Source organism: Rosa rugosa, chromosome 4 (assembly GCF_958449725.1).
Source record: "Rosa rugosa chromosome 4, drRosRugo1.1, whole genome shotgun sequence".
Classification (NCBI taxonomy): Eukaryota; Viridiplantae; Streptophyta; class Magnoliopsida; order Rosales; family Rosaceae; genus Rosa; species Rosa rugosa.
This window is the reverse complement of record NC_084823.1, coordinates 18,007,177-18,023,005: the sequence shown is the minus strand read 5'-3', so window position 1 is coordinate 18,023,005 and position 15,829 is coordinate 18,007,177.

The window sequence follows — 15,829 nt, the reverse complement described above, 5'->3', positions numbered from 1 at the left end:
GCCGGTACATACCCTTCTGCAGTAGACAAGAAGCTAGTGGTAGTACTCACAATGGTACATAGCTATAGACCCACTCATTAGACATAATTAAGTACGTAGACATAGCGAGAGTCCTCTTTCAGTACTACTCCAGAGGCGCTATAAAACTAGATTCCTAATAAAAGGAAATTATTGTAATTAGACAAAAGCAAAAAACATAGGGCTGGGCCAAGGGCCAAAGCCCTAGCCCAGTTAGAGACCCAAAAGGTAGCCCAAAAAGAAGACACCCCAAAACCACAAGGCCCAGCCGGATTTGGATTAGGTCCAACCATCTTCTCCCAGATGTGCATGCTCGTGCAACGCCGCCCACTCCCACCGCCAGACCACTGTACCCTGCTGCGCCTACCATCCACAACCAGGTCGCGCTAGCCCAGCATACAGCGCCCACCAATTGGCCTCGCTCGCACCCCTCCAAAAAACAAAGGCCTGCCGCCCGGGTCCTCAAGATCCGCACTGCTGCATAGCTCGTTAGAAACCACACCGCCGCTCGAAACCATCAGAACCTTGCAGCCGCCCAGCCCTGCAGTACGCACGCAGATCCCGCCAGCTCTGCACAACGCCTTCACACCCAGAGATTTCGTCTGGATACCAACCCAGTGTCGTCCAAACCTTAAGCCCGAAGCCTCACCCTCTGAACTCCCCTAGCAGTAGCGTTCTACACCCATCCGGTAGAGTCCCAAAAGCGGCGAGGCAAACACCCCACCGATCCGGGCGCCGCTGAACGAGCAGAATTTCTCAAACTCTCGATCAAGGGCAGCCGTGTTTTTTGGAGGTAGGTCTTCGTATGCTCTATAGGAAAACTGTTATTGTACTGCTTCGATCGATTGTCACATGATGTTAAATATAATCAAATAATTAATGATCGGCAGAAATATTATTTGAAGAGAGAAGATTGAAGAGTGTAAAAACTTCCTAGCTAAAAGATGATTTCCTATAATTTTAGAGTAAAGACTCAAATAATTAGTGGTTTTAATTTTTTTTTTCAAAAGTAGGGATAGGTATAATTTGTATATTCAAAAGTAAAGACTCAAATAATTAGGTGTTTTTTTTTTCAACATTCTTTTGTAGGGATACAATTCATACTTAAAAATTTTAAGAAACTTAGACCAAAGTCTTATCCATGGATAGATGGAACCTTTTGGCAGTTGAGAAGATAGAGTATATGTTGGAGCAAAAAAATGCATATTTTCTCCTAAAATAGAGAAAAAAAAGTTATAGAGAAGCTGTTGGAGATGCTAAATGCTCTAATTGAGTTTAGCTAGGAATTAAACTGCATCGATTTTTCTTATAAATCGTCCAGTTCTGAAAACCTTTTTTTTTTTAGATGAAATTTCATTTTTTTTTTAATTAGAAGTTAAATTCATTAGATCAACAGCCAAATGCTAGAGTCTACCATAACTTACATGAGCAAACTCGGCAAGAAAATCCGAACTAAACTATCTAAGTTAGAGTAGATCATTAAAATATCTGGGACGCTCACTTTTAAGCAAGCCTATCTAAGAGCCAGTTCACCAGGTTACCCATTATTCACTGCTTTTTAGTGTTATTTTCACCCTCTGAGTCACGGGCACAGTTTCCAAACTGACCTGGGTCACCAAAATCACTTTCTGGGTCACTTTCGTGACCTGCAAACTGACCCGGTGACCCATGTCAGTTTGGAAACTATGCCAATGACCCAGAGGGTGGAAATAAGCACTAAAAAACAGTGAATAGTGGGTGACCCAGTGACCTAACGGGTGAACTTTCTCTAAGAATGTATAAACCTCGCCCTCTACAGAAAGGAAATCATTCAACTAGCCCTCCTTTGCCAATCACGCAATTGTGGTACAAGCAAGAAACTAGAACCGTCATAGAAAACTCATAGAGATCCATGCACTCTTATACAAGCTTAACCCCGATAAAGAAAAATTAATTAAGCAACAACTACCTCCTTCCCTTTCGAGTTGGAGGTTGCACCCATAGACTGCCTTGACTTCTTAGAAGACCTTTTCTTCTCACTATCCTCCCTATGCTTGGAGGATTGCTGCTTATCACCAGGAGGAGACCTGTTTTTATTGCCAACTGATCTGCCCCTTTTCTTCTTCTTCCCATGTCCAGAACTTGCTTCCTCCTGCACCAGAGTCAGGCCAAGATTATCCAAGTCTAGGTTAAGGTTTCGCTTGTCCACAGCCAAGCTCAGTTTCAATTTCTTAGGAGACACAGTCAGTCCCTCCTCTCTGCCCCGATGCTTTCCAGTAATTCTTTCAGGAGTTATGGCCATTTCCTGCAAAGCTCGCACCACTACCTGCTTCTTCTGCTTCTAAAACAAAGAACTCAAAGGAGGTTCAGAGGGCTGCCCTGACATTGGAGTCTGAAAGACTAGGGTTGGGCCTAGAGTCGAAACCCTAGCCCTCATAGCCGCCGTAACGCCGCTGCCAGAGGCTGTACTAGAACACGACGCCGTCGTGACATTCTACAATGGGAGATTACCAGTCTGCACCACCGGAGCCACAGGCTGTGAACCCAGAACTATTCGCTCAACCTCTTCATCATCTTCCTCTAATGCTGGAACCGAACATGGTAGTCCAACGTGAGTTATGAGACCACAGTTTGCACACCGGCCAAAAAACTTATCATACCTAAACTTGCATATGAATTCAACCTCGTCTTCCACCTAGTACCATCGTTTGAAAGGCAAAGGCTTAGTCAATGGTATCTCAATGCGAATCCGAAGCTTCCCAGCCTTCTTAGCGTTCTTGTCGATCTCTTGGAAGTCTCCCAAGGTGTACCCGATCATGGTCATGACCCTTTCAGATCTGAAAGCCAGCGGGATCCCCTGTAGAGCAATCCAGTACAAAGCCGTAACCAATGGAACCTTCTCCATCGGCATAATACCATCATACATGGCGAGAGCCACCGGAGCATGGTTCTAGCGCCAAGGTGCGCCGCGCCAGATCCAAACCCTATCCGCCGAGTCTGACAAAATGAATAGCACCCTCTACCCCTTAACTTCCTCCACCTGCAATGATCCATTGATTTTCCATGCGTTGCGGAACATCCCCATTAATGACTTGCTTTTGTAATCACTGGTTGTGAGAAGCTTCCCCACCAAGAAAACATTTGATTGTTGCAAACCCTAGCCCTGAGTTGGACGCAGATAAGTTTGTCTCTTACATTCAACGATGGCAAGAGAGGATGCTAGCCTAGCAGCCATAGCCTTAACAGAGCTCATCGTGTTGACAAGACGCAAAGAATACCGAAAACCCTAACCTTAGGTTTTTAGAGAGAGGGTGTGCAGCTCTTCTAGGTTTTTTTAGATGAAATTTCATTGTTTCAACACTATTTTACTTTAAAATTTAAATCTAAATTGAAATAGAAATATAAAAAAATATTTGCATTCTAACTTCCTCTTGCTAAAATGAAGCAGACTAGTTCTCTTGTTTGGAAAGGAATTTTGGACAGCAGAGTCCTTATTTCAAAAGGCATTAGATGGATTATTGGAATTGTGTAGTGTTAATTTTTGGTCCAGTATAATTTGGTCTAGTGATATAAGTGTTTAAATATATGGAAGGTCCTGAGTTCGACTCACGAACTAGTTATATATTCTTATAATAAAATTGGATCTTTCCCTTTCCTTTAGCTAATATCCTTGATGACTCTCTATTGCGGATCTCTTGAATAAAGTGTGGAGTTTTTTATTTTATTATTTTTTTTAAATCATAAAAAAAATGTGGAGGTTGAGAATCTTTTCCAAGGTAAAAGTTTTTAGTTGGATTTTTATCTAAAACAAAATTAAAACTAGAGATAGAATCTAGATTTGGTATCATTAATACGGATGAATTCCCTATGTGCAAATCTTACACTGAATCTTTTGATCATTGAATCATGGACTAAATACTCGTTACTCCTCATACTTTTGCATGAAAAATAGTTTAGTCTAAAATTTTAAAATTAAACAGTTTAGTCCTTATTCTTTCTAATTCTCACACAACAGGTCCTAAAATGACTATTATACCCCTCACTTTTTTTTTTCTCTCTTTTTATTTTTTATTTTTTCTGCCTCTCTCTCTCTCTACACACACACACACACACACACATATATATATATGTGTGTGTGTGTAGAGATATATATATATATATATATATATATATATATATATATATATATATATATATATAGAGAGAGAGAGAGAGAGAGAGAGAGAGAGAGAGAGAGAGAGAGAAAGTGAGGGGTATAATAGTCATTTTAGGACATGTTGTGTGAGAATTAGAAAGAATAAGGACTAAACTATTAAACAATTTGGATTAAACTGTTTTTCATGCAAAAGTATGAGGAGTAACGAGTATTTAATCCTTGAATCATTTACTCGGTTTTTGTGCTTTTTGCTCTAATATCTGTAGGCTTGCTAATCCTCAATTTCTATTTAAAGTTCTGAGCCAAAATAGATGAAATATGTGTTAAATTCATGATGCAACAACAACATACATCACGCATAAAAAAAACAACAGCATACATCAACAACCAAGATCAAAACATATAACACATATACAAGATCAAAACCCTGCTGCATAACAAATAGCAAACATCTGCAGAATAGCTTTCCTAGTGGAACTAGGACTCCACCTGGATCAATGGCGCTCCGGATTCCTGCAGAAACAACTTGGCCTAAGTTCGACATCTTGAGCAGTAGGAACAAGGATTAATTAGCAGCAGCAGAACTTGAGCAAGAAGGCTTCTGTATGTCAACACCAACTGCTTGAGAATGAGGCTGAACGATATGCAAAACTGGTGATGAATACAAGGACTTGGCTCTCTATTTATATTGGCCAAAACCACGAGTTAGACTCATCCCATAAGGAGTCCAACACTGCTTCATTTTTATCTATTTAGGAGACTTATCGTTTATCACAAATACTTGATGTAATTCAGGTTGATTACTAATGAGTTTCCTACTTCTATTAAGAGATATACACCTCAATAGATAACTAGAAATAGAGTCATATTCATGTACTTCTTGCTATTTACATAGAATTAATTCAGTTAGCTTTGTCTCCATGTATTCTAGATAATGTTAAGTCCATATTTTCTTACAATATGACCCTTTTTTATTTTATAAAGAAAGGACTAAAGTTAGCTTATGTCTTATGTGTATTGTCGTAAATGTTTCTTAACGCGAACTTGACCAACTCTGCACTGTTAAGAAAAGATGAAAGAGTTGAACCAGAACGAAAGATAACAGGAGCAAACTGAAGTTTCTGTGACTTTGATATTAGATATCTTCAATAACATTTCCGTATTTTCGGTCCAAATGAAAATGAAAATGGTGGTTCTAGTTGGACCTCTAAATTTGCTATTTGGTCCTCCCATACTTAGTACACCTCTATTTTACTTTTTAGAATACTTGAAAAGCTAAGTAGACCTTCTTATTTTTACCAAAACACCCTTGAACATGAGATACAACAATCTATTACTTTACTTTTTATCTGTATCTTCAACAACGAGAAGAAGAATGAATTAAAATCGCATGATATTGCTCTCTTATAAGTAAGTCTCTCCCCCACCAAAATTAATCAGAGGGTTAGTTTTCAATCTTGATGTTGCTGAAATCCCTTTGAATTTGCTAAAAGAAGGATTTCAAGAGTTTTGGGTTGGAAGATCAAGTAATAACTATATCATAATATTCAATGAAGGATTAAATTATGTTTAGTCCCTGTACTATGACCCTTTTTTCGTTTCAGTCCCTGACATTCTCAATTAATCTGAAAAGTCCCTAACGTCAAAATTTCCGTCTGATTGGTCCCTCCCGCGTCAAATTAGGAGTTGGCCTTAGGTGAAATGTCCAATATACCCCTATGTTATTTCTTTTTCCTTTTTAATTTCTTTTTCTCCTTTTTTTTTAATTTTTCTTTTTAATTTCTTTTTCTCCTTTTTTTTTCTTTTTTCTTTTTAATTTCTTTTTTTTCCTTTTTTTCTTTTTTCTTTTTAATATCTTTTTTTCTTTTTCTTCTTTTTTTCTTGTTCCTTTTTATTTTTTTTTCCTTTTTAATATCTTTTTTGCTTTTTCTTCTTTTTTTTCTTGTTCCTTTTTAATTTCTTTTTTTTCCTTTTTTTTTTCTTTTCATTTTGCCTACTTTCTCATTCCTCAACCCACCAATCCCATTCCGATCAAACTCCACAACCCATCTGTTTCTCTCCCCAAATTGAAACCAAACCCAGCAAAGACCTAGCTTGGCGGTGCAGAGATGGACATCGAGCAAAAGCAAGAGGCTAGGAGCTGATCGATCACTTCTTCACCTTCTCTGAAGCCATCTCCCTCTGTTGGGATCCGCCCTCGCCTCCATCATCGCCGACGCCATCTCCCAAACACAAGCAGATCCCAATCAGCTCGGAAATTCGCCGCTAAACCACTCAACTCTTGTTTTCACAGCCTACTTCTCTCTCTCCCACTCAAATCTCACTTTCTCTCTCCACATCAAGCCTCAATTTGGAAACTTTTCACTGAAAACTACCATTTTTTCAGACCCTGAGGTTTTTGGGTCTTGCTCAAAATGATGATTTGGATTTTGGGTTTGGTTGAAATGATGGTTTTTGATGGCCAAGTTGACCAAAACCAGAAGTGAAGAAGAAGAATACTGATGGAAAAGGAAAATGGCCGCCGGCGTGGAGAATAATAATTGGGGTTTCGGGTCGATCTGGATTGGTTTGCCGACGTAACGCTACCGATGCAGCAGGATACGATGGTCATTAAAAAGGAAAAACAAAAAAAGGAAAAGGAAAAAAGAAAAAGAAAAAAAAAGGCCGCCGGCATGGAGAACAAGAATTGGGGTTTCGGGTCGATTTGGATTGGTTCGCCGACGTGGCGCTACCGATGCAGCAGGATACGATGGTCATTAAAAAGAAAAAAGAAAAAAGAAAAAAGAAATAAAAAAGGAAAAATAAAAAATAAAAAAGAAAAAAAGAAATTAAAAAGGAAAAAGAAAAAAGAAAAAAAGGGAAAAAAGAAATTAAAAAGGAAAAAGAAAAAAAAGGAGAAAAAGAAATTAAAAAGGAAAAAGAAATAACAGAGGGGTATAGTGGAAATTTCATCTAAGGCCAACTCCTAATTTGACGCGAGAGGGACCAATCAGACGGAAATTTTGACGTTAGGGACTTTTTAGATTAATTGAGAATGTCAGGGACTGAAACGAAAAAATGGTCATGGTACAGGGACTAAACAGAATTTAATCCTTCAATGAATTTAGTTTAAGGAAATTCAAAATCAGATTGTTTTGAATTTATTTTTTTTATTAAATGATAATTATTATTTTTACTTAATTGTTTTAGGTAAATTATAAAACTATATAGGTAATATAAGAAAATTCTGGAAAAAAAAAATTAATTGAATGTTATATTTGGGTAGGTAAGAAGAGTATTTTTTTTTTTTCATTTTTATCTCTTTGTCCTTATTTGTCTTTTCATATGACTTGACAAAGTCTATTAATAATTGAAAAAAGTTGGAGGTCCAAATATCAAATTTGGAGGTTCAATTAGAACCACCCAAATGAAAAAATGTAATTAATGTTAATTTTTGTTAAAGGAAAAACACATTATGTGCATTCGTCAGTTTCGTCAAAGTAACTGACGAAGAGGGAATCAAAGAATTGCAATCACAGCTTAATCAGCATTTACTATCATTATTGTAATTGATGTTTCCGTTGTAATTCTATCTCTATATAAAGGGACAATGAAATGAAATGAGTAGACCAATTCTCATTTACTTTTACACGTTATCAGCACGAGTTTCTAGCCCTAGTTTGAAAAAAAAAAACACAAAACCCTAGAAGAATTTTTTTTTTCTTTTTTGCCGCCACCAAAAACCAAAAAAAAAAAAAAAAAAAATTTCTTCCCGGTCCTGACCGGCCTCCTGCCCTGAGCAGTCCAGACCAGCCTCCTCCCCGCCTATAGCACAGCCCACACAATCCTAGCCTTGCGCAGCCACCAGCAGCACACCTCCGACGCATAGCCTGCAGTGCCCACCCACCAGCAGCCCCCCGAGCACGGCCTCGCACCTTTGCAACAGCCCACCCGCGCCTGCACAACCTCTGCTCAGCGCGTTGCAGTGCCCAACCCACTCTCTCCCTCCAGCCTCGGCCCTGCGGTTCGCTCACTCCTCCTGCCTTGATTCTGTCGCTGCAGACACCCATCTGCAAACTAGAAAAAAAAAAAAAAAAAAAAAAAAAAAAGAGAAAACCAAAAGGAAGAAAAGCAGGAGGAGGAAGAAAAAAAAAGTTCTAATTCTCAGCCCAACAAATCAGGAGGCCAGCAGAAGCCCGAGAGAAAAAAAAAAAAAAAAAAACAAAACAAAACAAACAAACATCGCTACGCACGCCTGCATCAACACGCACGTGCGTTAGGATCGTTTTGTTTTTCTCGAAACCAAGTATGTTCTCTTTTATTTATTTAATTTCATACTTTTATAAATCAAACTTTTGAGCTTGTTTAGTTAGATAATATTGATCCTTTTAAGCATGCCTTGTTATTTTAATTTATGTTTTATATGATTATCTTTAAGCATGATTTATATATTTTACTGGTTACATTTTTTTTTGTAAACTTTCAAGCATGCCTTGTGAATTTTACATAATTATGTTTAAGCATGTTTTAATTATGCTATTGTTTGTATATTATTTTGAGAATGCCATATATATATATTATGAAATTTTGAGCATGTTTTGTGATTTTTATTTACAATTATATAATTACCCCTATGTATGCCTTTATATTATAATTGTTTTATTTAAGAATGCTACATATAAATTGCGTTTTGCCATGATAATGAAAATTCATGTGCATCGTAAGTACATACTTACCGTGATAAAACATTTTCACATAGCATCGAAAAAAATGTGACCATTACGAATCTTGGTCTTAAAATCTAATTCATATTCTTGGAAAATAATTCACGTGGATGTCTTTATGACTGCGTAATTTATATATCTTCTCTCTTGTTTATGTAGATGGCTGATCCAACTCGACCTGAATTTGACATTTTGGACTCAGAAGGACTTGAGTACCATCGTTGGGTTTCCGATGTGAAAACTGCCTTTGTGGCAAAAGACTACATTGCCACCATCAAAACTCCCACCGACCCCAAAGACAATGGATCGCCTAACAAGGTGAAAGTAAATGCCTTAATGTTTTTAAGGCAACATATTGATCCTAGCCTACGCTAGGAGTACCTTCAGTTGAAGACACCCAAAGAACTGTGGGATGCCCTTAAGGGACGTTTTGGGAACATTCATGACACTTTGCTCCCAGAACTGACCGTGCATTGGAATGAAATCCGCTTGCTTGACTACAAAAGGGTCAATGACTTCAACAAGGACATGTGGCGCCTAAAGGCACATCTCAATTTTTGTGGAAAGGAACTCACAGAAGATGATATGATCCAGAAGACTCTTTCCACTTTTCCTACTTCAGCACTTATACTAGCAAACCAATATAGGCTGGAATATGACAACAAAAGAATCACAACCTTCAATAAGCTGATCAACCTACTGCAAGTGTCTGAGAGGCATAATGAGGTTCTTTTGAACAACAATGCCAGACCTGTTGGGACAAAGAAAATTCCCAAGGCTAATTACGGCAAAGTGAAAGGTGGAAAGAACCCCAATGTAAAGGGGGTTGGACGTGCTGATCCTTACCCACGTGGCAACCATGCACCACGTGGAAAGGGACGTGGGGGTCGTGGTATGGGCCGTGGAGGCCCTCCCAATGTATGGCGCAGAGATAGTGGTGCTGGCCCTAGTGGTCATGGAAATAAGGTGCAAAAGGCACCTAAGAACCCTTCAGTCAAACAGGAAAGAGTTGGCAATGAACCATACTATAGATGTGGAGTCATTGGGCATTGGTACAAGAACTGCCAAGCAAGCAACAGAGTAACACCCACTTTTAAGAGGTATAGGGAGTCTAAAGAACAAGAGGCTCACTATATGGAAGAAGGAGGCCATGACCCAGACGTCAACCTCACAATTGCAGCCTTCAATGGCAACAAGGAACTTGCTCAGTCAATGCATGCTCCAGATTTTGACTGATCTGCTTTATTTATTTTATTTTCCAAAGACAGTTGTGAAGGCATAATGCCTCAATTTTAATTAGACTATTGCTTGGTCTTAAAGTTTATTTCAATAACGGTTTGATGAATTAGATTTTTGAACAAGACCTTGATTTGATTATCGTTGGCTTATTAATAAATTTCAGATTTTATTCTGAAGCATTGAGTTTATTTGATTTTATTTACTACACATATATACATGGTTCAAAATAGCACTATAAAGATGTAAAGCAATACATCTAGAAAAAAAAATTATTAGAATGAAAAGATTATCATTCTACCTAAATAGAAATACTCTAAAGAATATGAGATATATTTTTTGAATTAATTAATAGTACCTCCCATTTATTTGTAGGAATGAATCGAGGAGAACTTGAGTGCTTAGTTGATAGTGGGACTACCCACACCATATTAAGGAGTAGACAATTATTCATTGAATTAATAGCCTATAATTCCTCTGTGACTACGATGATTGGATCATCACAAGTAATAAAAGGATGAGGAACTGCCAAATTTTTGCTGCCTAACGACACAATGTTTAAAGTCACAGATGCTCTATATGCACTAAGAGTTAATCGAACCTTGTTAAGTTTCAAAGATATTTGTGCCAACAGTTATCATGTAGAAACCCACTGTGAGAATGGAACCGAATACCTTTATATTACCTCTAATGAATGTGGAAGGAAACACATTTTAGAGAAACTAATGAGTCAATCTAGTAGATTGTACCTCACTACTATTCGGATCATTGAATCATATGCTATCGCCAACAATGAAATGTGGGACACTGACTCATACAGGCTTTGGCATGACCGCCTAGGGCACCCTAGTCGTGACATGATGATCCGTATTTTAAAGAACTCACACGAACATCCCTTCTTTCGAGTGAAAAATAAAATGGGACAAAAATTTGCCACACTGCAAGGTGTCGGTCCTAGTACTGCTCAAATGCAGTTATTGCCTTCTGAAGTACTAGAAGCACTGCTACCTTCCTCCAATTATGCCTCATTGACTATTTCAAAGGCACAACACTCCTTTTGCAAAGCCTGCTCTTTAGCAAAAACAGGATTGAGACCTTCCTATGCTAAATATACAAAACAAAACATTCCATTCTTACAAGGATACAAGGAGATATATGTGGACATATCCATCCAGAATGCGCGCGGACCATTCAAGTACTTTATGGTTCTGGTGGATGCTTAGACATGCTGGTCACATGTCGCATTATTGTCCACAAGAATGTTGCATTTGCAAAACTCCTAGCACAGATTATACGTTTAAGGGCTCACCACCCTAATCACCCTATCAAGTCTATAAGGCTTGATAATGCTGGAGAGTTTACATCAAAAACATTTGATGATTATTGCATGTCTATTGGGATCGATATAGAGCATCATGTGCCCCATGTGCATACACAAAATGGTCTCGCAGAAGCCACCATCAAAAGGCTACATATGGTGGCTAGGGCACTGGTTATGCGCACCAACCTGCCTATATCCGCCTGGGGTTATGCAATATTGCACGCAGCTTTACTTATTTTTTTCAAACCCACTGCTAGCCGACCATTTTCTACATACCAGTTGGTAACTGGATATGAGTCTGACATTTCACACTTACGCATATTTGGTTGCGCAGTATATGTGCCTATTATGCCCATACAGCGCACAAAAATGGCTCCTCAGAGACGATTAGGTATTTATGTTGGATACGAATCTCCAACCATTATTCGCTATTTGGAACCCTTGACAGGCGATCTCTTTACCGCTAGATTTGCGGATTGTCACTTTGATGAGACAGACTTCCTGTCGTTCGGGGGAGATAGGAAAAAAGATTTTCCAAGGGAACGACAGGAATTGTCGTGGTTTGTCCCCACTCTGTCTCATTTTGATCCACGCACTTCACAATGTGAAAGTGAAGTGAAAAGAATAATCGATCTTCAGAACGTAGCAGATTCAATGCCTGATGCGTTTACTGATATCGCAAAAGTGACGAGATCACATATACCTATTGCAAATGTGCCTGCAAGGTTAGAAGTCCCCAACAAGCGGCACGACACAGCAGATAGAGGCACTGCAACCACACTTAGTGGAAGTGTGGTTGAGGCCGTGGCTCCTCAAAGGAAGAGGGGGAGGCCACTTGGTTTGACTGACGCTCACCTAAGGAAGAAGAGGGTGAGTAAGGCACAAACCAATCCATTAATCATCAATGTAGAGAATCCCACTCATGAGATTGTCTCTGATTATAGTTATGTCCATGAATCAATACTGGAGGACGCTCCGATGTTTGAAATGATTCCAGAGAACAAAGAAATCTCAATGGATTATGAGAGTGTGTATGAGTTGATTGAAAGATCTTCCATACACATTGATGATGTATTTGCATACACTGTTGCTCAAGAAATCATAGAGCACGATGATATTGAACCATGCTCTGTTGCAGAATGTCAACAAAGAGCAGATTGGCCTAAATGGAAAGAAGCAATCCAGGCAGAACTAGATTCTCTAGCAAAGAGATGGGTATTTGATCTGGTAGTGCTAACCCCACCAAGTGTAAAGCCTGTAGGACATAAATGGGTCTTTGTCAGAAAGCGTAATGAGAAGAATGAAGTCCTGAGATATAAGGCTTGCCTTGTGGCTCAAGGTTTCTCACAACGCCCTAGAATTGACTACAAGGAGACATACTCTCCCATAATGGACGTTATAATGTTCCGCTACTTAGTTAGCTTGGTAGTTTTCGAAGGACTAGAAATGCAGCTCATGGATGTGGTTACTGCATATCTCTATGGGGATCTTAATTTAGAGATATATATGAAAGTGCCTGATGGCCTTTCATTACCCAAATCAAGTGACTCTAAACTACGGAGTGCGTTTGCAATTAGGTTGAAACGCTCACTTTACGGATTGAAACAATCCGAGCGGATGTGGTATGTCTAAGTGACTACTTGATTGGGAAGGGATATAAGAACGATGAATTATGCCCCTGCGTATTCATAAAGAAAACAAGTTCCAAATTTGCAATTGTAGTTGTATATGTCGATGATATGAACATAATAGGTAATCTTGATGAAATAAGAGAAACCGCGAGCTACTTGAAATCCGAATTTGAGATGAAGGATCTTGGGAAAACTCGATTCTGTGTAGGTCTTGAATTGGAACACCGAGTTGATGGAATACTAATCCACTAGTCTGCGTATGTCCAAAAGATGCTCAGGTGATTTAACATAGACAAAGCGCATCATGCTAGCACTCCCATGATCGGTCAGAGTTTGGATGCAAAGAAAGATCCATTTCATCCAAAGGAAGATGACGAAGAGGTGTTGGGAGCTAAAATTCCCTATCTAAATGCAATAGGCACATTATTGTACTTAGCCCAATGCACTTGACCAGACATTGCATTCTCAGTGAACTTGTTAGCTAGATTTAACTCAGCGCCAACGTAGCGTTACTGGAATGGTATCAAGAATATTTTTCGATACCTAAAAGGAACCATTAACTTGGGACTGTTCTTTCCCTACAGAGAGATAAGAGGGACCGTAGATAGAACTGAAATTCCCTAAAGGAAATGTTGATGGCGAAAGCGCCACTCACTACACTGAAACCCCAAATGATGTTTTGGTTGGTTTTGCTGATGCTGGGTACCTCTCTGACCCACATAAAGGTCGTTCACAAACTGGTTATGTATTTACCATTAGGAACACGACGATATATTGGAGATCAACCAAGCAAACCCTTGTGGCTACCTCCTCGAATCACTTAGAGATCATTGCTCTACATGAGGCTGTTCGTGAGTGTATATAGTTAAGAGCTATCATTACACATATTCGAGGGACTAGTGGTTTGAGTTCTACCACTGAAGAGCGTACTTGCATTTATGAAGTTAATGCAGCTTGCATCGAATAGATGAAGCTAGGTTATATCAAGGGTTATAATACAAAACACATATCGCCAAAGTTTTTCTACAATCAGCAACAACATGCTCTCCTCAAAATTCAAGTGAATCAAGTAAGGTCTGAGGAGAATGTGGCAGATTTGTTCATCAAATCATTGCCTAAGGCCATATTTGAGAAACATGTGAAAAACATGGGAATGCGAAGACTTTCCAAGCTCCCTTGATTAATGTAAGGATCAGGGGGAGGTGTAGACGTCATGGGGAGTCTAACACACACATGTCATCCTCAAATGTAAAAGGTGCGTTGTGCTCTTTTTCTTCGACCAAGGTGTGTTTTTTTGTCCCACAGGGTTTTTATTGTTACTTGGCAAGGTTTTTTGTGAAGCAACAACTCATGCACCATTTCATCTTTGACTTGGCATAAGGGGGAATGTTAAAGGAAAAACACATTATGTGCCTTCGTCAAAGTAACTGACGAAGACGGAATCAAGGAATTGCAATCACAGCTCAATCAGCATTTACTATCATTATTGTAATTGATATTTCCGTTGTAATTCTATCTCTATATAAAGGGACTATGAAATGAAATGAGTAGACCAATTTCCATTTTCTTTTATAATTTTTTGGTTTATTAGACATTTATAAAAAGTAGACTAACATATGTGGCAGATTCCATATGAACAGACTAATTTATAGGCTTAAAAGTAATAGTGATAGCTCGTTATATTAGGCACAATATAAGCACACTCTTAATTGAAATTAAGCACACTATATTAATAAGTTGACGCGGGCGGAAGTAACCTAGGTTTACCAGCAATAAACCTAAAATAAAGATTCTGGAGTCCACCAGAGATAAAAGAGATAAATCTCAATTTGATTGATAAATATGATAAAAGATAGTTCTGCAGCCGTTTAAGGTTGCTTATATATGAGAAAAGAAACCCTAGGGCGACTAACAATGAATCCCTAAAGCCCACGGGTTAAAACAAAACAAATCCAAAATATACTAGAAAACCTAAAATAAAAAGAATGCAAAACTAGCCTAAAAATATTAAATCTCGAATCGGATAATTAAAACGACATATTTTGGCCTAAATCCGTTAGGGCTCACTAAAGTGAGTCTTGAAGATCTCGTCGTTCCCATTCTGGAAAGGTGTCATGCGTCTCAAACGGACATTCTGGCCAAAAGTTGATCAAATCTGATTCACAATCAAAACCTGACTTTTTGTACGAGTAACCCGAAAGGTCCAAAACCAAATCTTCTTAAATATTCCAGCGGCTAATAATCTCATTACGCGTGAGTTACCTATTTTCCAATCACTCTTCTTGAGTCTACACCGCTTCTTTACTTTTATGGTTTTTCGGCTAAACTGGGTCCATTCTCGTCCTACATCATAAGTATACCGAGTGCAAAAGTCTCCGAGTTTATTTTCAGAAATGGTAGCAGTATAATTAGAAAATATCAAGAAAACATCAAGTTCTCTCATCCGGATGAATGTCTATTTCCTCCTGATCGATAATGATCACCACCATCCTTATTAAATTGTGCACGTCTCAATTCATCATTCAATTCCCCAGAGGCTAGTGCAGGAGTTGGACCCGTTCAAAAATAATACCAAAAATAGTTTGAGTTGCAAATCGAACAAGAGGAAATCAATATTTCTTACTCATGTGATTCGTAGTTATGAAATTAGTATGTAGTCATGGATTTTTTGTGTTTTTTTTTTTTGAATAAAGGGCTGGTGCAGCTGCCCTCAAGCCTTGATTAATGAAACTGTTGAATACAAGGGGGGGGGGACATTAAGCCTAAACCCCTGATTACAATGAGC